Source organism: Salvelinus fontinalis, chromosome 2, assembly GCF_029448725.1.
Source record: "Salvelinus fontinalis isolate EN_2023a chromosome 2, ASM2944872v1, whole genome shotgun sequence".
In the NCBI taxonomy this organism is placed as follows: Eukaryota; Metazoa; Chordata; class Actinopteri; order Salmoniformes; family Salmonidae; genus Salvelinus; species Salvelinus fontinalis.
The window spans coordinates 42,345,076-42,371,292 of record NC_074666.1 but is presented as its reverse complement, the minus strand read 5'-3'; the positions used below and the strand labels follow the sequence as shown (position 1 = coordinate 42,371,292).

Sequence of the window (26,217 nt, the reverse complement as noted above, 5' to 3'; positions counted from 1 at the left end):
CCTGGAGTCGAATCAATGAGACGAGATTGGACATTTTGGTTAGAGCTGCCCTGCTCCATAAATACTCACAAAATTTAGTTTGCTATTCACAAGAAGCATTGCCTGATGTGAAGCATGCCTCGAACAAAAGAGATCTCAGAAGACCTAAGATCAAGATTTGTTGCCTTGCATAAAGCTGGAAAGGGTTACAAAAGTATCTCTAAAAGTCACTCCACGGTAAGACAAATTGTCTAAAAATTGAGAAATTTCAGCACTGTTGCTACTCTACCTAGGAGTGGCTGTCCTGCAAAGATGACTGCAAGAGCACAGAGCAAAAAATTCTCAATGAAGTTAAGAAGAATCCTAGAGCGTCAGCTAAAGACTTACAGAAATCTCTGGAACATGCTAACATCTATGTTGATGAGTCTACAAAACGTAAAACACTAAACAATAATGGTGTTCATGGGAGGACACCACGGAAGAAGCTACTACTGTCTAAAAAAAACATTGCTGCACATCTGAAGTTCGCAAAACAGCACCTGGATGTTCCACAGTGCTACTGACTAAATATTCTGTGGACAGATTAAACTAAAGTTGTGTTGTTTGGAAGGAACACACAACTCTACGTGTGGAGTAAAAATGGCACAGCACACCAACATCCAAACCTCATCCCAACTGTAAAGTATGGTGGAGGGAGCATCATGGTTTGGGGCTGCCTCAGGGCCTGGACAGCTTGCTATCACCAACGGAAAAATGAATTTCCAAGTTAATCAAGACATTTTGCAGGAGAATGTAAGGCTATCTGTCCGCCAACTGAAGCTCAACAGAAGTTGGGTGATGCAACAGGACAACAACCCAAAAGACAGAAGTAAATCAACAACAGAAGAAAATACGCCTTCTGGAGTGGCCCATCCAGTCTTGATCTCAACCAATTGAGATGCTGTGGCATGACCTCAAGAGAGACACCCCAAGAATAATGTAGAACTGAAACAGTTTTGTAAAGAGGAATGATACAAAATTCATCCTGACAGTTAGTTGTGCAGGTCTGATCCGCAACTACAGAAAACATTTGGTTGAGGTTATTGCTGCCAAAGGAGGATCAAACTGTTATTAAATCCAAGTGTTTACATACTTTTTCCAACCAGCACTGTGAATGCTTACACAGTGTGCTCAATACAGACATGAAAAATTATAATTGTTTGTGTTTTATTAGTTTAAGCAGACTGTGTTTGTCTATTGTTGTGACTTAGATGAAGATCAGATAACATTTTATGACCAATGTATTCAGAAATCCAGGTAATTCTAAAGGGTTAACATACTTTTCTTCCCACTTTAATGATTCTGCCTCTTCACAGCAAAATCTGTAGAACTGGGAAGGTTGTATCCCCCAAATAAATAATATTCTATAATAATATTCTATTGGTTGCAAGAATTTTGTATATTTTGTACAGCGTAGTTTTGCGTATCAGTTCATAAACCATGTGCCATGGAATCGGTACGTCAAAAATCTCTTCCTATCTCTTCCTACTATTTTGCAATATATATTGCATGGCTGTACATGTTTGGAACCTTAAATTAAACTGGTATACTTTTTCATTTATCACAATTTTCTTTAACCAATGATGGTCTTTAATGCAGGGCCGACAGACAAGTTCCTTCCTTTTCCCCCTTCCACTTTACTCTTCCATTTTTGCGGTAATGCTGCAATTAGTTGGTTGTAATTTTGGGTAGAGCAGACATTTCCATATGTTTTTGTTAGCTGCATATATGATATAACTCCACCAGTCATATTTATGATATCATTTACAATGATTAAACCTTTTTTCTTATTTTATCTGATGTTAGTATATTTGAGTTTAATCACATTATTTGTTGTATTATTTGTTCTGTCTTTTCTGTTGGATTGAAATTGCAACCAACTTTCTATGGCTTGTCTTAAAAATAGCAATATTTGGGAGATGATTTCCTTTTCAAATAACTGAAAGTGACAGGTTGTAATACGAATAAAGGGGAAAAGGCCTTTCTTGAACATAGGGTGAGACATTCTTAATAATTTGCTAGAGAACCAGTTTGTATTTAAGTGTAACTTTTGTATGACTGAAGCTTTTAGTGAGAGGTCTAATGCTTTATTATTTAATCATTTCTGCTCTCCGAATTCATATTCATTATATAAATAGACCCGTTAAATTTTGTCTGGCTTGCCATTCCAAATAAAATTGAATCTTTTTTTCTCATAACTTAAAAAACTGTACCCTAGATGTAGGCAAGACCATAAGCAAATAGGTAAACTGGGAAATGACTAAATAGTTAATCAGGGTGATTTTTCCAGAAATAGACAGGTATTTACCTTACCATGGTAGCAAGATCTTATTTTTTTCTAATGTTCTATAAAAATGTGTTGGAGTGAGATCATTTATTTCTTTCAGGATATGTATACCGAGTATATCAACATCACCATCAGACCATTTTATTGGTAAACTACACGGTAATGTAAAAGTTGTATTTTTGTGTGATCCAATTCGTAATACAGTGATCCCTCGCCACTTCGCGGTTCACTTATCGCGGATTCGCTATTTCGCGGATTTTCATAATGCATTTTTTTTTTTTTTTTTGGTGCATTGTGCTCTGCATTCTGATTCGCTAAAAACTCACTCCCGCTTCTTGTATCAAAACATGCTACGAATTGTGCTATCATTTTGTCGTCTCGTGCAGTTAGCTGAGGAATGGGACCCTTTGATGAGCCGTTCATTACAGTTCTCCAACGTAATCGATGGTGGCATGTCGGTGTACAAGGATCTTTTTGCAAAGAAGAAAAAAGAGCGACAACAGCTGCCTATCACTATGTTCTTCTCCCGAACAAACACACCTGCACCGCGGGCTTCAGAAGAAGAGAACACTGCAGAGCGCAGTCAGGATGCAGCGGCCCAGTCTGAAGAGCAGTGAAACGGCCTACACGTGAGTCACTGTATTTGTATACATGTAATAGTTGCTAATTGTAAAAAAAAAAAAAAATTATATTTCGCGGATTTCACTTATCGCGGGTCATTTTCGGAACGTAACCCCCGCGATAAACGAGGGATTACTGTATACTGTAGTACACTTATCACAATTTGGTTGCTCCAGAGAGGTTAGATTTTTTTTTTTTGATCCTCAGGCTGTGGAGGGATCCAAGTTGTGGATTTAACAGCAAACATGAATCATCAGCATACAATGACACCTTTGTTTTTAAGCCCTTAATTCTATGCGCTATACATTTTGAGATAATTTTTGCATCACAACACTACCAAAGGTACTGTTGTATATTATTCATTCTAATCAGACAGGTTTTTTACATGGACGATACATTGGAGATAATATAAGGATAATATAATATAATATAAGGATAATATAAGGAAAGTACTGGAAGTGTAATAGTAGTGTAAGGGGCCTCCAATGTTTTAAATGGACTGGATCTTTATATTTCCTATTTCCTATTTCCCACTCTGTTTCAGTAATAATGAAATCAGACCCTGTTGAGTGTCTGACATTCTACCATTTACATAGGAGTGGTTAAAACATGCTAATAAAAAGGTTTGGTATACCTCAACTGGTATGCTATCCAGCTCTGGAGTTTTCCCAGACTTTAATTGCATCAAGAAGTTCCTCTTCTGTGTATTCCATCTTCACATGAGTCTTTCTGAATGGCTGTTGATTTTACATGATTAATTGTGAAAAAATCCATACAATTAGCTTCAGTTAGAGGAGATGGAGGAGACTGAAAGGAAAACATATACTTAATGTACTTTGCTTCCTCTTTCAAAATAGAATTTGTTGCATAGGTGACTCCGTCATTTGTAACAAGTTTCAGTAAATTCGTTTTGCTAGCATTTCTATGTTGAAGATTAAAACATAATCTGGTGAATTTTTCCCCATATTCCATCCAGTTTGCTTTATTATTATAATATATTGCACTTGATTCTTGTTGAATAAGTTCCTCCATTTCTTTTTGTTTTTCCTCTAACTTACTCTGAGCCTCTATGGTATAGTTTTTATTGCTACCTACCTGTTCTGTTAGACCTTCTATTTCTTTTGTTAGTATGGACTCCTTTGACATAAATTGCTTTTGTTTTAGAGACGAGTACTGAATTGCATGGCCTCTAAAGGCACATTTAAAAGTGTCCCATACAATAAGCGGATTTGCAGTACCGATGTTACGTCGGAAAAATTAAGTTACAAATTCCTCTGTCCTAGTTGAAAACAAGCTTTCATCCAATAGGCTTTAATAAATTGTCCAACATTCTCGCCCACGTGGAAATTCAGTGAGAGTAATGTATATTCAAATTATTTGATGGTCCGACCGCCTTCTACCCCCTATCAATACTATTTAAACTTTTGGTGCCAACGAGAATGACATTAGAAAAAAGTCAAGACGACTAGCTTGATAGAGCCTCCGCCATGTATATCTCATTAGGTCAGGATATTTAAGCCTCCATATGTGACCCGATTCAGGAAACTAGGCGTATTTTGCAAGTCACAACTTCACAGGAGAGCTGTTTGAACACATTTTTTTTTTTTTATCAAAATGCGTTTTTTTTTGTCAGAAATGCTTTCTCAAACATGTGAACTTTCATGTGCCTTAATAACAAACATGTATGCCATCTGTAAATACGAATAAAATTGTTCAATTACGAACCTTTTTTGGATAAGCCACATAAAAAGTCAGCAACCTTCCCACTAGCCATGATTGGCTGAGATAATGAGCGGGCTGGACATGCCGAGAGATGAGTTCAGATTGGCCATCTATTTGAGCTTGTCAGTCTGTGTTGGTAATCCTGTTGAATGGTGAATTTTTTTAAATGTATTGTGTAGTGGAGCTGCATAAGTGTTGCTCTCCACTTTCTGGAGGATTAAGTTTTGAAATCAGTGGAATTAGAGTATGATAGCTAAAGAGACAGAGAAAACACCTGTATTCAAACTAAGGGCAACTGTGGCATGGCATTCCTGACAGGGAGACGCATCCATCATGCATGATGATGTATACAGGTAAGATAGTCTAGCATTAGCTAGCTACATTTTCAGATATTACACGTTTCTAATTTTGACAGAAAGTGGTTTAATTAGCTAGCTAACGTTAGCTGGCTGGCTCCCTAGCTGACATTTATTATTCGTATCCTAGAGCCGTATTCATGCAGGGTAGTAACGACATGATTTGGCACTGTGTTCATTGTTGGCTAGCTGGCTGGCTCGTTAGCTAACGTTACGCGACACCTTACACTTTGCTTACCTAGCTAGGTTCATTGTTTACCTAGCTAGCTAGCTAGCTATATGTCTTAAGCTAAAGTGTACTGTTAGTTAGCTAGCTAACGTTAGCTGGCTGGCTCCCTAGCTGACGTTATTATTCGAGCCGTTTGCTTTTCTAGTTAGAGCCTAATGTTAGCTAGCTAACATTGAACCTGTTTGGTTAGTTCCCAACACTGTTGCATTGTTGGCACTGTGTTCATTATTGTTTAACTAGCTAACAGGTAAGCTGTATCAACTTGGAACACTATTCTCCTGCTTTAGTCTGTTTTAATCATTGCAGGGAGTCCTGAAGAGCAGGAGTGTGTGAAGGGTTTTGTCCCACCCCAGCTTTAACACCTTACTTATAAAATCAACATATCGAATCACAGCAATAGGCTATGATTTGTAATCCGGTATAGGCTGGGGTGGAACAAAAGCTTACACACACTCCTGCCATACAGATCTGGAGCTGTCCACCCATTTCATTCATTATTCAGTATTATGGGGTACAATTGGGGGGGGGGGGGGTATTCATACAATGCATGCTCCACTCTCAAATTGAAGTTGAACTTGTTGACTGATGCCATGGCGGTGGCTGCTAAGAAGGGAGCAGCTGTAAACCACAAGACTGCAGCCAAGGCATCACTGATCCACACCTGCCTTGTTTGTCAGGTGAGTAGTATTGGTTGAAACTGTTTGTGCCTTCAGGTTCCTCTCCATATGTAGGCTATTGTACTGTCCTCTGTGGTGCAGTCTTTCATATGTGTAGTAGTTTGTTGCATAGTATTGCTTAGTTTCACGTTTGTGTCAACTTTTAATTCAATCTAAGCCACAGATTGTTAACTTCCTCCATGTTGTACTTGACCTTTATAGATGCAGACCTGAAAACAATCAAGTAACACTTTGAGAGCAAGCATTCCAAGTATCCTATGGTCCCAGTACTGGTTGATGTGCAGGCCTAAGGGACCAAATTGCATTGTCTATGGCTCAATTTGTGAAAATACTGTGATCACCCATCGTCTTCAACGCTGTGATTCACAGACACGATGACCACGATTTGAATGCTGCAACTGAGACGTAATGACTTCGAGGGACACATGCTGAGGCCCAGAGTATGACTGGACATGAACCGGATATTTGTGACATGGACCTAAAAGGGGTGCAGAAGAACATCATCATCCCATCTCTCTAGCTACCCCTTATTCCACGCTATGCCTTTTATGCCCCATGGTTCCTGAACTTCGGACACTTTGGAATTCTACATCTTTTCTCTATAAACCCACCCTTCCTTCACCTATTTTCCCTATGCTGCTTCCTAGACTCAGTAGCCCGTTTAAAAGTGTTGTGCTGTACTGTTTTTGCTACCTTTTTTCACCTTTGTAATGCTGTTGTCCTCCACATTCTCGGGTTCAGACTGAAAGCAGTGGTAAATGTGCCGCTCGCTTTTGAAAGCTGCAGCATAGATCTGTTAAATTGACAAGAAGGGTGTTGATGTGGCTGCGTTTTAGGCATGGCATACTTGTTTTGTGTCTGTTAAGAATGTTTCTCATTATGCTGGAGGTGAACTAGTAGCCACTCACAAAAATCGCAATATGCTGTTTTACATGTTGTGTTATTTGTGTTGGTCTATTAGAAAAAATAGAAATAGAAAAACAGAAGAATCTGTGCGCCCTCTGAGAATAATAATAGTTCACATGGTGCTCTTCGATGTCCCAGGTTTGTGGCATTGATGAATGAATCATTTAATGTTTACTTAAATTCAGATGTGTATATGGTATGTATGAAAGGCATATGTATGTAGGGCTAGGAGATATATCAAATTAACTTGATTCATATATCGATATTCCAAGTGCATGTATCGCACAAATCAAGGCTTTTGGTATTTTCTGTTTTTATCAGCGTGTGTCCACTTGTTCTCATGTCTTTTTAGTCTCGTCTCATTCGCTCTTTCTGTGCTGTGCCGCTGCCTATTTACACCAGAGATCTGTATATAATGACGAGATGCACTTCTCCACCCTAACAATGGAGGTGGTTGTCCCAAAGGTGAGAAGGTAGGCGACAAGCTTAGTTCCAAAATAAGCCCATAGAAATGCATTAGGCTTATTTTGGACAGATTTTACAGAGTGAGAAACATCTCGTGTTGCCTCTTCTATGGTTTACACACATACCAAGCCCCTTCCCCTGCCACTCACAACAAAAAGATGAGATCACTTCTTCCTCTCTGACAAGCAGTTTCAACTTGCTATTTGTATTTGAGGTTTGGTCCAACAGAATGGGTCATATGGACACCAAAACACATTGAAACATTATTTGACTGTAATAGAGGAGAGGTTAACCTTTCTAACCATACCATTGTTATGTTTAAATTAGTCAAATTGCATACAGAGCAGACACTTTTAAAACAGGAGTATCAATGAACATTGATTCTGGAAAACGAATGCTCAGTTTGTGGTACTACATTGCGGTAACACGTATGGCTAGCAGCATTTTAGCCAAAGACTGTTATACTAGCTGTTTAGTCTGTGCTTTAAAAATGTGCAATAAGCATAAAACACAATTATATAAGGAAATGGGAAACTCTTTCTCATTCTGAGAAAAAAGGTGGCCACTTGATTTCAACATCTGAACAAAGTGGACAGGCTAACACGCTGTTCAAATAGTTGGAGATGGACAGAAGGGTGTGTTCATAACAATTAAACTGTTCTGCCTTGTTAGCTAGCAAATGGATCCAAGTTGCCTAAACTTCAAATGTAAAGATGCTTATAAAGATTTTCTGGTGGGCCCACGTGCTAGAGAGATTGTTAATGAGACATGTGTTAATGTTCTATTATGCCTGCTACAAGAAGTGAAAGTGCATGGTTCTGGTAAAATTTCTAGATAATCACTGAACCGGCTATCAAGACTTAAAAAAACAAAATTAGGTTCAACTATTTTGATAAAATGATTAAATGATGAGTGGATCTAACACTGAGGAAGGCTTGTTCTCGGAAGTTTACATACACCTTAGCCAAGTATATTTAAACTCAGTTTTTCACAATTCCTGACATTTAATCCGAGTAAAAATTCCCTGTCTTAGTATCACCACTTTCTTTTAAGAATGTGAAATGTCAGAATAATAGTAGAGATTTATTTCAGCTCGTATTTCTTTCACCACATTCCCAATGGGTCAGACGTTTACATACACTCAATTAGTATTTGGTAGCATTGGCCTTTAAATTGTTTAACTTGGGACAAACATTTCGGGTAGCCTTCCACAAGATTCCCACAATAAGTTGGGTGAAGTTTGGCCCTTTTCAGTTCTGCCCACAATATTTCTATAGGATTGAGGTTAGGGCTTTGTAATGGCCACTCCAATACCTTGACTTTGTTGTCCTTAAGCCATTTTGCCACAACTTTGGAAGTATGCTTGGGGTCATTGTCCATTTGGAAGACCCATTTGCGACCAAGCTTTAACTTCCTGACTGATGTCTTGGGATGTTGCTTCAATATATCCACATAATTTTCCATCCTCATGATGCCATCTATTTTCTGAAGTGCACCAGTCCCTCCTGCAGCAAAGGACCCCCACAACATGATGCTGCCAACCCCGTGCTTCACGGTTGGGATGGTGTTCTTCGGCTTGCAAGCATCCCCCTTTTTCCTCCAAACATAACGATGGCCGTTATGGCCAAACAGTTATATTTTTGTTTCATCAGACCAGAGGACATTTCTCTAAAAAAGTACGATCTTTGTCCCCATGTGCAGTTGCAAACCGTAGTCTGGCTGTTTATGGCGGTTTTGGAGCAGTGGCTTCTTCCTTGCTGAGCGGCCTTTCAGGTTATGTCGATATAGGATTAGTTTTACTCTGGATATAAATACTTTTGTACCCGTTTCCTCCAGCATCTTCACAAAGTCCTTTGCTGTTGTTCTGGGATTGATTTGCACTTTTCGCACCAAAGTACCTTCATTTCTAGGAGACAGAATGCGTCTCCTTCCTGAGCGGTATGATGGCTGCGTGGTCCCATGGTGTTTATACTTGCATACTATTGTTTGTACAGATGAACGTGGTACCTTCAGGCCTTTGGAAATTGCTCCCATGGATGAACCAGACTTGTGGAAGTCTACATTTTTGGTCTTGGCGGATTTCTTTTGATTTTCCCATGATGTCAAGCAAAGAGGCACTGAGTTTGAAGGTCAGCCTTGAAATACATCCACAGGTAAACCTCCAATTGACTCAAATGATGTCAATTAGCCTATCAGAAGCGTCTTAAGCCTAATGACATGATTTTCGGGGATTTCCAAGCTGTTAAAAGGCACAGTCAACTTAGTGTATGTAAACTTCTGACCCACTGGAATTGTGAAAGAGTGAATTATCAGTGAAATAATCAGTCTGTAAACAATTGTTGGAAAAATTACTTGTGTCATGCACAAAGTAGATGTCATAACCGACTAGCCAAAACTATAGATTGTTAACAAATTTGTTGAGTGCTTGAAAAATGAGTTTTAATGACTCCAACCTAAGTGTATGTAAACTTCCGACTTCAACTGTAGGTACAGTTTCACAAACACTGAATTCCTTCGATTATTGCTGACTGTTTGAAATGCAGTGTATTGGACCTTTAATTGTACAACAAAGCTTATTTGGATAACTTTTTTTAATCGAGATATATTGTGAATCACCAAGGTAGTTCTGAATTGCTTTAATACCGCAGTGCATTCTGACACCATTAATTGAAATACACTGAACAAAAATATAAATGCAACAATTTCAACAATTTTACTAAGTTACCGTTCATAAAAGAATATCAATCAATTGAAATAAATCCATTAGGCCCTAATCTATGGATTTCACATGATTGGGAATACAGATATTGGTCACCTATACCTTAAACAAAAGGTAGGGGAGTGGATCAGAAATCCAATCAGTGTTTGGTGGGACCACCATTTGCCTCATGCAGCGCCACACATCTCCTTCGCATAGAGTTGATCAGGCTGTTGATTGTGGCCTGTGGAATGTTGTCCCACTCCTCTTCAACAGCTGTGTCAAGTTGCTGGATATTGGCGGGAACTGGAACATTCTGTCATACACGTCGATCCAGAGCATCCCAAACATACTCAATGGGATGACTTGTATGGTGAGTATGCAGACCTCTAAAATGACATTGGAGGTGGCTTATGATAGAGAAATTAACATTCAATTCTCTGGCAACAGTTCTGTTGGACATGCCTGCAGTTGGCATGCCAATTGCACACTCCCTCAAAACTTGAGACATCTGTGACATTGTGTTGTGTGACAAAACTGCACATTTTAGAGTAGCCTTGTATTGTCCCCAGCACAAGGTGCACTGGTGTAATGATCATGCTGTTTATTCAGCTTCTTGATATGCCACACCTGTAAGGTGGATGAATTATCTTGGCAAAGGAGAAATGCTCACTAACACAGATGTAAACAACTTTGTGCATATAATGTGAGCGAAATACACTTTTTGTGCATATGGATAATTTCTTATTTTATTTCAGGTCATGAAACATGGGACCAACACTTTGCATGTTGCGTTAATATTTTTGTTCAGTACAGATTTATCCTTATTCATATAATTGTCATAAATTTATAATGGTTTAAATAAAGACCTCCACAGGTTGAAGGAGAAGAGGATCTGGTAAAAATAAGGGTATGTTGCTAAGATGATCTAGGTAGGTAGCTAGGAAGCTATATAGCTTCCTTGCAACAAAAAAACTAGCCTAGTATTCATGGTACATTATACATATCTGCCAGCTACTGGGATAATATTCTGTTCAAGACCAAATGCATAAATAAGATAAATATGAGTTAAATAAAATATAGAACAGTTCAATATATATTTTGTTTTGGATCAAGGTAGCTAGCTAGCTGACAAAACAGGTGTCAGATAAAGATTACGTGCAAGAGCTTGCAGGGATTTGTAGTCTTGCATGATGTCTACTTTGATGCTAATTAGCATTTTCAAATCTGAGAGTACATAGAGATGAATATATTGATAACTCACCTCATCCTAGAGACTTACACGGTTATCAAAATGTCACGCCAGGGTAAGCCTACACGAAACACAGCCCTTATTTGACATTTTTCTAAAATCCACAATGGATCAAATTAATGGCTCAACTGGCCCCTTGTACATATGGCAGAAAATGAACCACGGCTTTCAATATCAAGGCTACACTAAGACATGAGTGCCTTATAAATACAGTCTGTATGCAATTTATATGTTGACCGAGAACTGCTTAGGATGGTATGTCTAAATGGTTCGTATTAAGTGGGCGACATTGGCAATGAATTTAGCCAAATTGACAATAAATTGATGACAACAAAGCATTCCTGGTATGAGAATAGGCATTCCGTTTTTATAAAGCTGTTTTGTCAGTTGCTGTGTAAAATAAAACCGCTATTTAGCCAGCTAAAACCTGAAATACCTAGGGAGTTTGTGAATGAATGAATGAAGAGTTAAAACTAATTTAGCCAAATGCTAATTATAATTCTGAGATAGAGATAGGATGCTACAACAAGAAAGAAAGTCAAGCCAACCAATGCAGCTACTGTCAAAGAGTTAGCAAAATACTGAAATATTGACAAATTGACAGAATTAATACTAAAGGTCCTTGCAGCAATATACTTCATTAGCCTAATTCACATCATTTTGTAGTAAATGATTGAATTTAAGGTGAAATCGGGTGTTAATTTGGCCCTTGGAAGACAATATGTCTAAAGTAGCGTGCCCTACAGTACATTCCAGAGCAGGCAGCCCCCACTAGATTGACATACGAGGGCATAACACAGCCAAGATCCAACCCACTGGGTGAATCAAGGTTGGATCTATGTAATTTCATTGAAATGAGTTGTAAACAACGCAGATTCAACAAGTGTGTTCCCAGTGGGTTGAAACTTGGCAGCGTTATGCCCTTGTATGTCAATCCAGTCAGGGTGCCTGCTCTGGAATGTAGGGCACGCTTCTTTAGACATACTGTATGTCTTCAGAAGATGAATAGACGTTGAATTGACGTCTGTGCCCAGTGGGAACTGTGTATCTCCCCAGTTTACATCCACACATTACTACCAGGTCAAAGGCAAATGATGAGTGATTGCATTGATATATGTTTGGCTAGCAGGTCACAAAGAGAGACAGCCCATTCATGTTGAATAATGCAACACTGGGGTGAAAAGTCGACTCCATCCCCTATAACCAAATCAAAGCTGGGAATAGAAATCAAGCCACGGGAGACTGGGGCGCTTAAATAAAAGAGAAAGTGCTGTGCTAAACAGGTAGCCTAACGTCAGAGATATGGGGTCTTCTGGGACAGACCTTCAACCCTCACCTCCACTCCCTCACCTCCACTTCTTACTTCACACACACCAAGCGTTTATAGTGTGTCAAGTCTCAGTGAGTTTAATTATCTGGAGCATGATCTGTTTATTTATGTTTGTGCGCCACGTCCCCTGATCCATCAATGGCATCCCAGTGAGCCAGGATGTGGGATGCGATAGGAAATCCTGATCAGCATGATGGCAATGTGATGCCTTTACACACACTGAACACACACACGCAAATGTGGGCGGCTCAGATTGAGACATCAACGGCGCTGGAGCACAAAAGTGTTTAACATCAGCAGATTCAGCTTTCATTGTGCCGATGCAAATCAGAAGATGATTTATTCAACATGTCTTATATTGAAAATTGTATTCGTGAACTGATAAATATATTCATTATATTCTGTCAGAGTATTCAATGCTGTTATAATCTGGATAACATATATCTTTGAAAAACAGAGCTAAATCATAGAAGTGCTACCAATTAGAAGTGACGACTACAGACACCAATACTTTGACCATTGATATCACTGAGCTAAAATTCGGAGATACCTGAGACAAACATCACACCCTCCTCACCTCCACCATTAATCCCTCATTCTCCCACAATCCCTGTGGGTTGATAAGGATCTGGGCCTTTCCCCCCAATCATCAGCCCTCAGACAATGGCGACTCGCCTTCTTCACGCCAACACCACTCCTCTCATCACCTGATTGTCTCTGGGCGTCCCCTGAGCGAAGAGGTAAGAGGAAGGAGAAGTGAGGAAAACCATTTTTGTAATATCGTTGATAGAAGGGGGAGGTCAGGGTTAGGCCATTCTTCTCTATGGGCTACTCAAGCTCTGCTTCTGGATTTGGAACCCCTTGGGGGTAAATGGAATACCCCCATAGAGACTTAACTTCTGAGTTTCGAGATCCTCTGTAGCCCTCCAAACAATCACCACTAGAGTGCTGTGCTCCTCACTGCCCCAGCTAATGCATTATAAATCAAATATCTTCTGCTACGGATTGAACTTTTCTAATCTTAGTGTTTTTTTTGTATCATCCAGTTAAATATAATCTACAGGGAACCCAGCCCAATCACACCGGATCTCACGGATTTCAGATATCTCACCCAGCATTGCAGAGGTCAGGCTATCAGGTGGCGTAGGTGAGGTCACGAATGTACCGGTCTTGGACGGTTTTGATCCAGAACACAAAGTGGAAAGTGGAAAAAAGGTATTGCTGAAATCGTTGTATCGAAGGAACTGGCACATGTAGCTTAGTTTACGAAGAAGGTGAAACCAAACCAAGCTTTTGTCCATTACTAGGGCTCCCGAGTGGAGCAGCGGTCTAAGGCACTGCATCTCAGTGCTAGAGGCGTCACTACAGACACCCTGGTTCGATTCCAGGCTGTATCACAACCAGCTGTGATTAGTAGTCCCATAGGGTGGTGCACAATTGGCCCCGCGTCGTCCAGGTTTAGCCGGTGTAGGCCGTCATTGTAAATAAGAATTTGTTCTTAACAGGCTTGCCTAGTTAAATAAAGGTTAGATTTATTTTTTTATTTACTACTGTACGTCTCTGCTGGGAGTTTGAACTAAAATAAAAGGCATGCTGAGTTTGACACCTTGCCTACTGAGGTGCAAAAGAAAGGGATGTATTACATTTAATCCTGGAAGTGCTAAGTGTTAAGGGAGCTTTTGTTCTAAACACAATCATTTGCATAGGCAACCATCGGGGAGCCATTAAGGATGCCTCTGAGCGCTTCTCCGTTTGTCTTTCAATGGCTCTCCTGACAATATCCTTCTCTCTCTTCGTTTATTCCTTCCCCTCTCTTTTCTCTTACACACACAGAGACACACACACACACACACACACACACACACACACACACACACAAACGTAAACTAAGCAAAAAAAGAAACGTCCATTTTTCAGGACCATGTCTTTAAAATATAATTCGTAAAAATCAAAATAACTTCACAGATCTTCATTGCAAAGGGTTTGAACACTGTTCAAACAGTGTTCAAAAGGGTTCAAAGGGTTTGAACACCCCCCCCCCCCCCCCCCCCCCCAGAAATGTGTGGGAACTTGCAGGTGCCTTGGTGGAAGAGTGGGGTAACATCTCACAGCAAGTTTTGGCAAATCTGGTGCAGTCCATGAGGAGATGAACTGCAGTACTTAATGCAGGTGGTGGCCACACCAGATACTGACTGTTACTTTTGATTTTGACCTCCCCTTTGTTCAGGGACACATTATTACATTTCTGTATGTCTGTGGAACTTGTTCAATTCATGTCTCAGTTGCTGAATCTTGTTATGTTCATACAAATATTTACACATGTTAAGTTTGCTAAAAATAAACGCAGTTGACAGTGAGAGGGCGTTTATCTTTTTGCTGAGTTTAGTTTGGTGGTATGATAAGAAAATCAAAGTGACAAAGACAGTTTTAGGAAAGAACTCACGTCTAGGGATCGGGTAAATCCAGTCTACTATGGCACAAAGCACGTAATAAACCCTATCGGCTCTCTTTCCTTCATCTCCCAACTCTCTCAAATAAAACAGATGTACAGAAAATAATGAATACCAAACCACCTTCTCTTACTATACTTTTACTTCAATTCCAACTAGGCCTAAATCTAAAAAAGTGTTCAAGTTTATTTTCCATTTCAGTAACTAGGCCTACACCACAACCCAAAGCATTTCAGTAACTAGGCCTACACCACAACCCAAAGCATTTCAGTAACTAGGCCTACACCACAACCCAAAGCATTTCAGTAACTAGGCCTACACCACAACCCAAAGCATTTCAGTAACTAGGCCTACACCACAACCCAAAGCATTTCAGTAACTAGGCCTACACCACAACCCAAAGCATTTCAGTAACTAGGCCTACACCACAACCCAAAGCATTTCAGTAACTAGGCCTACACCACAACCCAAAGCATTTCAGTAACTAGGCCTACACCACAACCCAAAGCATTTCAGTAACTAGGCCTACACCACAACCCAAAGCATTTCAGTAACTAGGCCTACACCACAACCCAAAGCATTTCAGTAAAAAATAAAACAATGGTCTTCATTTTGTTCTCCTTTCATTCTTATTTCATCATCAGGGATAGCAGTAAATTGACCCCCCTCGAGTGATACTCATCTTCAATTCATGGCCCAAATCTCCCAGCAGATTACAGAGTGGAGCCTTGGGGTAAAACAAACCCAGATTACCTTTTGATCAGGTCTAATCTGCACGGCCTGATAAGGGAGGTAAAACCCTGGTTGTCTTCACCTATCTGCTCTGCTAAGGGTGCCAATGAATGCTCTCTGATGGAATTGACCGAGGTTGATTTTAAATGAGAGCGAACAAACTGCTCTCTTCAGGTGGAGATGAAAGTATTGACTGACCGCTGTCCGTATGAGGTAAAGAAGTCTACCTACACTATCACTGGATGAGATACCGTATGTGCTCCAGCATGTGAATGTTTACTCCTAGAAAAGATTGTGATTGTTCAGACGTATTGGAAAAACACTCCCACATCTCAGAGATTCGTCTGAAAATCCTTGGGGTCTTTTAATAATCATAGACGTTAGAGCCAGCTAAATTAGTACTATGAGATTCCACACTCAAATGACTACAGACAATACCCTTCAATTCCATACTTTCTCTATCCTGCAAGCCATCTATTGACTTGCCGTGAGACTCTTGAGACCCGTTTAATAAAAAAATCTGTCGATACCGAAATCACCTGTATTACACTAGCGTCATTTGAATGCCGTTATTATCTGCCTCTCGAAGCCTTCACTCTGGTTAAACATACCCAATCAGCAGCCGCACAACTAACACAAGCCCCTATCTAAATGGAGGGCCTCTTATTGATGGACTTTTTTGATTGATAGACCATTTGCCCATGGAGAGAAAATAAATAAACTATCTGGGAGGAGTGGAGAGGAGAGCAGATACGGGGCAAGACAAGACAGGCGATTCTTTTTTAATTTACTATTGATGAGCGAGGTCACCGGCGATTATTAAAGTGTAGTGGCGCCATCATGGCCGTGTTCCTCTGTTTGCGCCTTGATGAGATGAAGAGACACGTGAGGGAGTGTCACGCCGCACCTTAATCCCTGATTTATTGCCTACCTCCGCAGGGCTTTGATTGAAAAGAACAGAGTATCACTGCTGATCGGGTTGACAGAGGGATAAAATTGTGTGTGTGTGTGTGTTTGAGAGAGAGAGAGTTCGGGATGCAAAGAGCGCCACAGAATGGACTCCACTGAGTGTGAAGTTGCATGCAGATCTAAGACGTCATTGAAGTAGGGAGAGCAGAGACCCGTACAGATAGAGATAGATACGGGTCTGCAATGAGCACTCAGAGACACACACACACACAGGTACATTTGCTGACAGACAATGCTTACAGCCATGCACGTTCACTCATGCCCTCATACATTCCCATTTACTCCACAGACAGACACACAGACTCATGAAAAACTCACACACCGACAAAAAAACACACGTGCACGGTCCGCACACTCTCACACACCACACACAGCCAATGAATCAGACGAGGACAGAGGGGCATGCACTACAGCGCATATTCACGGACCACACACATTAAATTAAGACTCCAAACATTTCTCTCTGGCATTCTGCTTCCCCAACCGAACCCAGCAAAACCATGTCTTTAAGAACCCCTCCAGCTGAAATGGGCTTTTCAACTCTGCAGGGTAGCTCTGACAACACAGACACATCCGCCGTCTTCCACAGAGCCACCATAGCCCACTCTCTGCTTTATGACCATTTCCGCGAAAGATGTATATTTCTGTGTGTGTAAGTGTGTGTTCCCCTACAAACAAAGCTGCAAAGGCCCCATAAGGGGACTTTATAATTGCTTGTTCAGACTTTTAAATGAATGTTCTGCGGTGGTCTTGTTTTTCCACAGCAAAGAGAACCTGAGCTCGGGAAAGGGCCCGTAGGCTGTGGAACTGCATTTCTAATTGCTGTACCCCCCCGGTTCAGATGTTATTAGAAAACGAGGAGGGGTCCGTCACATTCCTCAGTGATTTCCTTTCCTCTATCTCTTTCTTTCCCTCCCCCTTTCCTGAGAGAAAGTAAGATAGAAAGCAGCCAATTGTTTTAACTCTATAATTTGCTCGGAGGCAGCGTCCTTGAGGACTCATAAATTAAAATGTATCCAGAGCTCAGACATACACTTTGCTCCTATGGCAACCTTGGCTTAGTCTGTCAAAGCTACCCTGGACGGCGGGATAACAGGACACTGTGTACAATTGAAAGGCTGCTTGTTTGGCGCCGAAGGGGAGGGCTGCTGTTTTACAGGCTCCTAACCAACTGTGCTATTTTGTTTGTTTTTTCGCATTGTTTGTAACTCATTTTGTACATAATGTTGCTGCTACTGTCTCTTAACCCTGAAAAGAGCTTCTGAACATCTGAACAGCGATTACTTACCTCGAAATGGACAAAGATTTTTCTTTAACGAGTCCAACGCTAAGGATATACTGCTTTGTCGAGAAAAGGCGTGAAGAAGAGACAGAAAAAAGTAGGTAAACCCCTACTACCCTCTGTATTATTGACCAACGTGCAATCATTGGAAACAACCTGGACGATCTACGATCAAGAATAACCGACCAACGGGAAATTAATAACTAATATCTTATGTTTCACAGAGACTTGGCTGAACGATGACACAGAGAATAAATCGTTGGCTAGCTTCTCTGTGTTCCGGCAGGACAGAGCAGCTACGTCTGGTAAGACGAGGGGCGGGGGTGTGTGCGCGATGTCTAATGTTAAAGAAGTCTCAAGGCATTGCTCGCCTTAGGTAGAATACCTCATGATAAGCTGTAGACCACACTATCTACCAAGAGAGTTCTCATCTATATTTTTCATAGACGTCTATTTACCACCAGATACCGATGCTGGCACTAAGACCGCACTCAACGAGCTGTATAAGGCCATAAGCAAACAAGAAAATGCTCATCCAGGCGCTCCTAGTGGCCGGGGACTTCAAGGCAGGCAAACATAAATTTGTCTTGCCTAATTTCTATCAGCATGTCACATGTGCAAACAGAGGGAAAAAAAACTCTAGACCACCTTCACTTCACACACAAAGATGCATACAAAGCTCTCCCTCGGCCTCCATTTGGTAAATCTGACCATAATTCTATCCTCCTGATACCTGCTTACAAGTAAAAACTAAAGCAGGAAGTACAAGTAACTCACTCAATACGGAAGTGGTCAGATGACGCGGATGCATCAAACAATACACTCACTGGTACAAATTCTTGTCCGCAATATTATCACTTAAGTTAAACTTCTTATGGCTGCAATCCCGTTAACGGGATCAATATGACAACAGCCAGTGAAAGTGCAGGGCGCCAAATTCAAAAAACAGAAATCTCATAATTAAAATTCCTCAAACATACATGTATTTTATACCATTTTAAAGGTAATCTTGTTGTTAATCCCACCAAAGTGTCCGATTTCAAATAGGCTTTTCAGCGAAAGCACACCAAACGATTATGTTAGGTCACCGCAAAATCACAGACAAACACAGTCATTTTCCCAACCAAAGACAGGAGTCACAAAAAGCAGAAATAGAGATAAAATTAATCACTAACCTTTGATGATCTTCATCAGATGACACTCATTGGACTTCATGTTACACAATACATATATGTTTTGTTCGATAAAGTGAATATTTATATCCAAAAACCTCAGTTTACATTGGCGCCATGTTCAGAAATGCCTCCAAAATATCCTGAGAAATTGCAGAGAGCCATGTCAAATAACATAAATACTCATCATAAACTTTGATGAAAGATACATGTTTTACATAGAATTAAAGATACACTTGTTCTTAATGCAACCGCTGTGTCAGATTTCAAAAAGCTTTACGCCAAAAGCACAATATTCAATAATCTGAGAACAGCGTTCAGCCACAAAAGCAAGCCATACAGTTATCCACCAAATTGTGCAGTCAACAAAACTCATAAAAAGCATTTTAAATCTTACCTTTGCTGATCTTCTTCGGAATGCACTCCCAGGACTCCCACAAGAAATGTTTGTTTTGTTCGGTAATGTCCATCATTTATGTCCAAATAGCTATTTTTGTTAGCGTGTTTGGTAAACAAATCCAACGTCGGGAAGAGCGTTCACGTTCACTAAAAGCTGACGAAATGTCCAAAAGTTCCGTAACAGTCAGTAGAAACATGTCAAACGATGTATTGAATCAATCTTTAGAATGTTTTTAACATAAATCTTGAATAACGTTCCAACCGGAGAATTACATTGACTTCAGATGAGCGATGGAACAGAGCTCCCTCTCATGTGAACGCACATGGTCAGAGCATGGTCAGGTCATGGCAAACCCTTCACAGTAGAGGCATCAGACTGTTGACATCTAGTGGAAGCTGTAGGAAGTGCAAACTCATCCATATCTCGCTGTAAATTCAATAGGATCTTGGTTGAAAATCGACCAGTCTCAGAATTCCCAATTCCTGCCTGCCATATGAGTTCTGTTATACTCACAGACATCATTCAAACAGTTTAGAAACTTCAGAGTGTTTTCTATCCAATACGAATAATAATATGCATATATTAGCAACTGGGACTGAGGAGCAGGCAGTTTATTATGGGCACCTCTGTGCACCTTTCATCCAAGCTACTCAATACTGCCCCTGCAGCCATAAGAAGTTAAAGGAAAACACTTGTCGGTCTCATACATTTTGTTTCTGATTCATACAGGACTGTTTTGCTAGCACAAACTGGAATATGTTCCGGGATTCATCCAACGGCATTGAGGATTATACCACCTCAGTCACCGGCTTCATCAATAAGTGCATCGACGACGTCATCCCCACAGTGACCGTTCGTACATTTCCCAACCAGAAGGCATGGATTACAGGCAACATCCGCACCGAGCTAAAGGCTAGAGCTGCCGCTTTCAAGGAGCGGGACACTAATCCGGAAGCTTATAAGAAATCCCGCTATGCCCTCAGACGAACCATCAAACAGGCAAAGCATCAATACAGGACTAAGATTGAATCCTACTACACCGGCTCTGACTCTTGTCGGATGTGGCAGGGCTTGAAAACTATTACGGAATACAAAGGGAAACTCAGTCGTGAGCTCCCCAGTGACGCGAGCCTACCAGATGAGCATGTATGCCTTTTATGCTCGCGTCGAGGCAAGTGACACTGAAGCATGCATGAGAGCACCAGCTGTTCCAGACGACTGTGTGATCACGCTCTCCATAACCGATGAGAGCAAGACCTTTAAACAGAGGTCAATATTCACAAAGCCGCAGGGCCAGACGGATTACCAAGTGTCTTCACTGACATTCTCAACCTCTCCTTGGCCGAGTCTGCAATACCTAAATGTTTCAAACAGACCACCATAGTCCCTGTGCCTAAGAAAGCGAAGGTAACCTGCCTAAATTATTACAGCCCCGTAGCACTCACGTCGGTAGCCATGAAGTGCTTTGAAAGGCTGGTCATGGCTCACATCAACACCATCATGCCAGAAACCCTAGATCCACTCCAATTTGCTAACCTCCCCAACAGATCCACAGATGACGCAATCTCAATCGCACTCCACACTGCCCTTTCCCACCTGGACAAAAGGAACACCTATTTGAGAATGCTGTTCATTGACTACAGCTCAGCTCACCATAGTACCCACAAAGCTCATCACTAAACTAAGGACCATGGGACAAAACACCTCCATCTGCAACTGGATCCTGGACTTCCGACGGGCCGCCCCCAGGTGGTAAAGGTAGGCAACAACACATTTACTACACTGATTCTCAACACTGGGGCACCTCAGGGGTACGTGCTTAGGCCCCTAATGCATTACAACACCATCATTAAGTTTGCTGACGACACAACAGTGGAAGGCCTGATCAACCAAAAAATAATGATGAGACAGCCTATAGGGAGGAGGTCAGAGACCTGGCAGTGTTGTGCCAGGACAACAACTCTCCCTCAATGTGAGCTAGACAAAGGAGCTGATCGTGGACTGCAGGAAAAGGAGGGCCGAACAGGCCCCCTTTAACATCGACGGGACTGAAGTGGAGTTTCAAGTTCCTTGGTGTCCACATCACCAACAAACTATCACGGTCCAAACACACCAAGACAGTTGTGAAGAGGGCACGACAACACCTTTTCCCCTTCAGGAGACTGAAAAGATTTGGCATGGGTCCCCAGATCCTCAAAAAGTTCTACAGCTGCACCATTGACAGCATCCTGACCGGTTGCATCACCGCCTGGTATGGCAACTGCTCGGCAACTGACCGTAAGGCGCTACAGAGGGTAGTGCGTACAGCCCAGTACATCACTGGGGCCAAGCTTCTTGACATCCAGGACCTATATACTAGACGGTGTCAGAGGAAGGCACAAAAAAATTGTCTAAGACTCCAGTCACCCAAGTCATAGACTGTTCTCTCTGCTACCGCACGGCAAGCAGTACTGGAGCACCAAGTCTAGGTCCAAAAGGCTCCTTAACAGCTTCTACCCTCAAGCCATAAGACTGCTGAACAACTAATCAAATGGCCACCCGGACTGTTTACATTGACCCCCCTACCTTTGTTTTTACACTGCTGCTACTCACTGTTTATTATCTATGCATAGTCACATTACAAATTACCTTGACTAACCTGTACCCCTGCACATCGACTCGGTACCGGTACCCCGTGTATATTGCCTCGTTATTGTTATGTACATTTCTTGTGTTACCTTTTGATTGATTCGATTTTTTCAACTTTAGTTTAATTAGTAAATATTTTTATTAACTCTATTTCTTGAACTGCATTGTTGGTTAAGGGATTGCAAGTAAGCATTTCACGGTATTCGGCGCATGTGACAAATAACATTTGATTTTGTCCATTGCCTTATCGGCTTCCATAGTCTAAGAACAACACCTTGTTATGGATGCACTCAAGACTTTAAAAATCACATGAAACATACCATATACACTCTTAGAAAAAATGGTTCCAAAAGGGTTCTTCGGCTGTCCCCATAGGAACACCCTTTTTAGTTCCAGGTAGAACCTTTTTTGGTTCCATGTAAAACCCTCTGTGAAAAGGGTTCTACTTGGAACCCAAAAGGGTTCTACCTGGAACCAAAAAGGGTCCTTCAAAGGGTTCTCCTATTAGCAAGGCTCAAGGGATGCCCACCTGAGAATACAGCTCTCTAAGCCATCATTTGGTTGTGTTTAACCTGTTGGGGATGGGGGCGCTGTTTAGACTATTTATGCTAATGTGGCTAATTTTTTAAACGGCTTCCCACAAAATCCTTGATCGTACAATATGCATATTATTATTATTATTGGATAGAAAACAGTCTATAGTTTCTATAGGAGTTGAAATTTTGTCTCTAAGTGGAACAGAGCCCATTCTACAGCAATTTCCCTGACATGGAGTCAGATTTGAGAAACGTTGGCCACTTTTCTGAAGTCATTTAAACGGGCACTGTCGTTGCTATGACTATACGGACACTTCTTACGTCTTCCCCTGGATGCCTTTACGTGATGACGATTCCAACGGGCTCGATTGCTCGTTCACAGGCCCTACAAATGAAAAAAACCTTTAGCTAGCAAGTCTTTTCTTGCTGCGTAACGCGCGTGGAAGACACCGACCCTCTCCTGTTCCAAGCGTTAGTTTAGCCTGTTATATTTCTCCGGTCATCTTTTCACTCGTTATAGGAGTTACAAACATCACAAAGTAGTTAATTTAAAGCGTTTTATAGCAATTTATATCCGTTTAGTGCGATTTTGGGACATTTATTTTTGCAACGATGTGAAAAGTTGGGAACGCTTTTCAGTTCATCCCGAACGTAGTTGACATTTCCACATGGCAAGAGGACAGCTTTCCACCAAAATACGATTTCTCCCAAGAAAGGATCCTTTGCCCAAGATACTGATGGAAGAACAGCTCAAGGTAGGACATTTTTATTATGATAAATCGTGTTTCTGTCGAAACATTTTAGTGGCTTAGGACGCCATGTTTTTTGACGTAGCTTCGCTTGGCGCAAACTGTATTGAAAAGTAAGGATAAATTAAAAAATGTAATAACGCAATTGTATTAAGAATTAAATTGTCTATCAATCCCTGTCCACCCTATATTTTTTAGTCACGTTTATGAGTATTTATGTATAAGAGTAGATCACTGTCTAAGTGGCGCAAGGACGTTTTCTTTACCAGCTTGTCTACATTTCACATTGTCTAACCATGATTTTGGTGGCTAAATATAAACATTTTCGATCAAACTGTATATGCATGTTGTAATGTGATGTTACAGGAGTGTCATCGGAAGAATTCTGAGAAGGTTAGTGAAAAAATTAATATCTTTTGGCGATGTTGACTTTTATCGCTCACTTTGGCTAGAATCAATGCTGGGCTGCTAATTGCTATGTGCTAAGCTAATATAACGATTTATTGTGTTTTCGCTGTAAGACACTTAGAAAATCTGAAATATTGTCTGTATTCACAGGATCTGTGTCTTTCGATTCGTGTATGCTGTGTATTTTTACGAAATGTTTGATGATTAGTAGTTAGGTAAACACGTTGCTCATTGTAATTATTCTAGTCCATTTGTGATGGTGGGTGCAATTGTAAACTATGCCATATACCTGAAATATGCACTTTTTTCTAACAAAACCTATCCCATACCATAAATATGTTATCAGACTGTCATCTAATGAGTTTTTTTGTTGGTTAGGGGCTATAAATATCTTAGTTTAGCCGAATTGGTGATGGCTACTGGTGTTGGTGGACAAATAAAAGATGGTGGATTATGCTAATGTGTTTTTAGGTAATAGATGTACATCTTTACATATTGTGTCTTCCCTGTAAAACATTTTAAAAATCGGAAATGTTGACTGGATTCATAAGATCTGTGTCTTTCATTAGCTGTATTGGACTTTAATGTGTGAAAGTTAAATATTTTAAAAAAATATTTTTTTTGAATTTCGCGGCACTGGTTTTTCAGTGGGGGGGGGGGGGGTGTGCCGCTAGCGCCACGCTGATCCTAGACAGGTTAAGAAGTGGATAATCTCTTTGTCAAATAAATTGCCATTTCACCGATTGCTTTCGAAATAGAAACTGACAATACTCATACTATTACCTGGACTTTACTATCAGGGAAAAGTGTGAAACAAGGTCTCAAAAGGATGGGGGTATGATCAGAAATCGTAGAAATGGAACCAAAAGTTTCAGAAATCCAAGGCTTAAAAACAAAGGTGTCCATATGTATGCCGATGACTCAAGTTTTATAATAAGTCCGCAAGTTAGATCCATACAATGTCTCATTGAAGATAACTTTTCTGGACTCTCTGGACAAAAAACTAATTATATTCAATATTACATTTTGGATCTTTAAAAAATACAACTTTTACATTACCCTGCAGTTTACCTTTAAAATGGGCAGACGGTGAAGTAGACATACTTGGTATTCATATCACAAAATATATAAATTAGCTCTCCACTATGAATTTCAATAGAAATAGTTTAAAAATAGACAAGATCCTGCAACCATGGAGTGGTAAATACCTGTCTATTTATGAAAAAAATGCATTGATTAACTCCTTAGTCATATCTCAGTTTACTCACTTACTTATGGTGCTGCCTACTCCTGACGACTCGTTTTTTTAAATCATATGAGCAAAATATATTTAGCTTTATCTGGGATGCTAAACCCGACAAGATAAAGCGTGCCTATCTGTATCATGAATATGAGCTGGGTGTGTTTATTTTATTAAATATAAAAGCACTAAACCTTTCTCTAAACGCCTTACTTATGCAAAAGTTTTAATTGCACCCTAAATGGTTCTCAAGTAGATTACTAGAAAAAGCTCATCCATTGTTTAAAAATGGCCTTTGTGTGTTTGTGCAGATTGCCATATCTCATTCTCAATTTTTCAAAAAAGCATTGCAGATGTGGTTATAATTACAATTTCACTCCCCTGAAAAGATAGATCAAATATTAACAGTTTCTAAAACTGTTTGAATGATGTCTGTGAGTATAACAGAACTCACATGGCAGGCAAAAACCTGAGAAAAAAATCCAACCAGGAAGTGGGAAATCTGAGGTTTGTAGTTTTTCAACTCTTTGTCTATCGAATATACAGTGTCTATGGGGTCATATTGCACTTCCTAAGGCTTCCACTAGATATCAACAGTCTTTAGAAACTTGTTTGAGGCTTCTACTGTGAAGTAGAGGCAAATGAGAGGGGATTGAGTAAGGTCTCTCCCGGAGTGCCATGAGCTGACCACGCGCGTTCACGTGAGAGTTAGCTTGCGTTCCATTGCAATTCTAAATATAAAGGAATTCTCCGGTTGGAACATTATTGAACATTTATGTTAAAAACATCCTAAAGATTGATTCTATACATCGTTTGACATATTTCTACGGACTGTAACAGAACCTTTTAAATTTTAGTCTGCACCTAGTGATCGCGCCTCATGAATTTTGATTACTGGGCTAAACGCGGGGGAAAAAAGGAGGTATTTGGACATAAATGATGGACTTTATCGAACAAATCAAACATTTATTGTGGAACTCGGATTCCTGGGAGTGCATTATGATGAAGATCATTAAAGGTAAGTGAATATTTATAATGCTATTTCTGACTTCTTTTGACTACACAACATGGCGGATATCTGTTTGGGTTG

The 26,217-nt window shown here is 40.4% G+C and overlaps 1 protein-coding gene across 5 annotated transcripts in view; it reads right to left on the bottom strand.

Moving 5' to 3' along the window:
* The window catches only part of cadm1a (cell adhesion molecule 1a), a 425,433-nt gene that overhangs the window by 224,113 nt on the left and 175,103 nt on the right, over window positions 1-26,217 (bottom strand). The window lies entirely within an intron of this gene.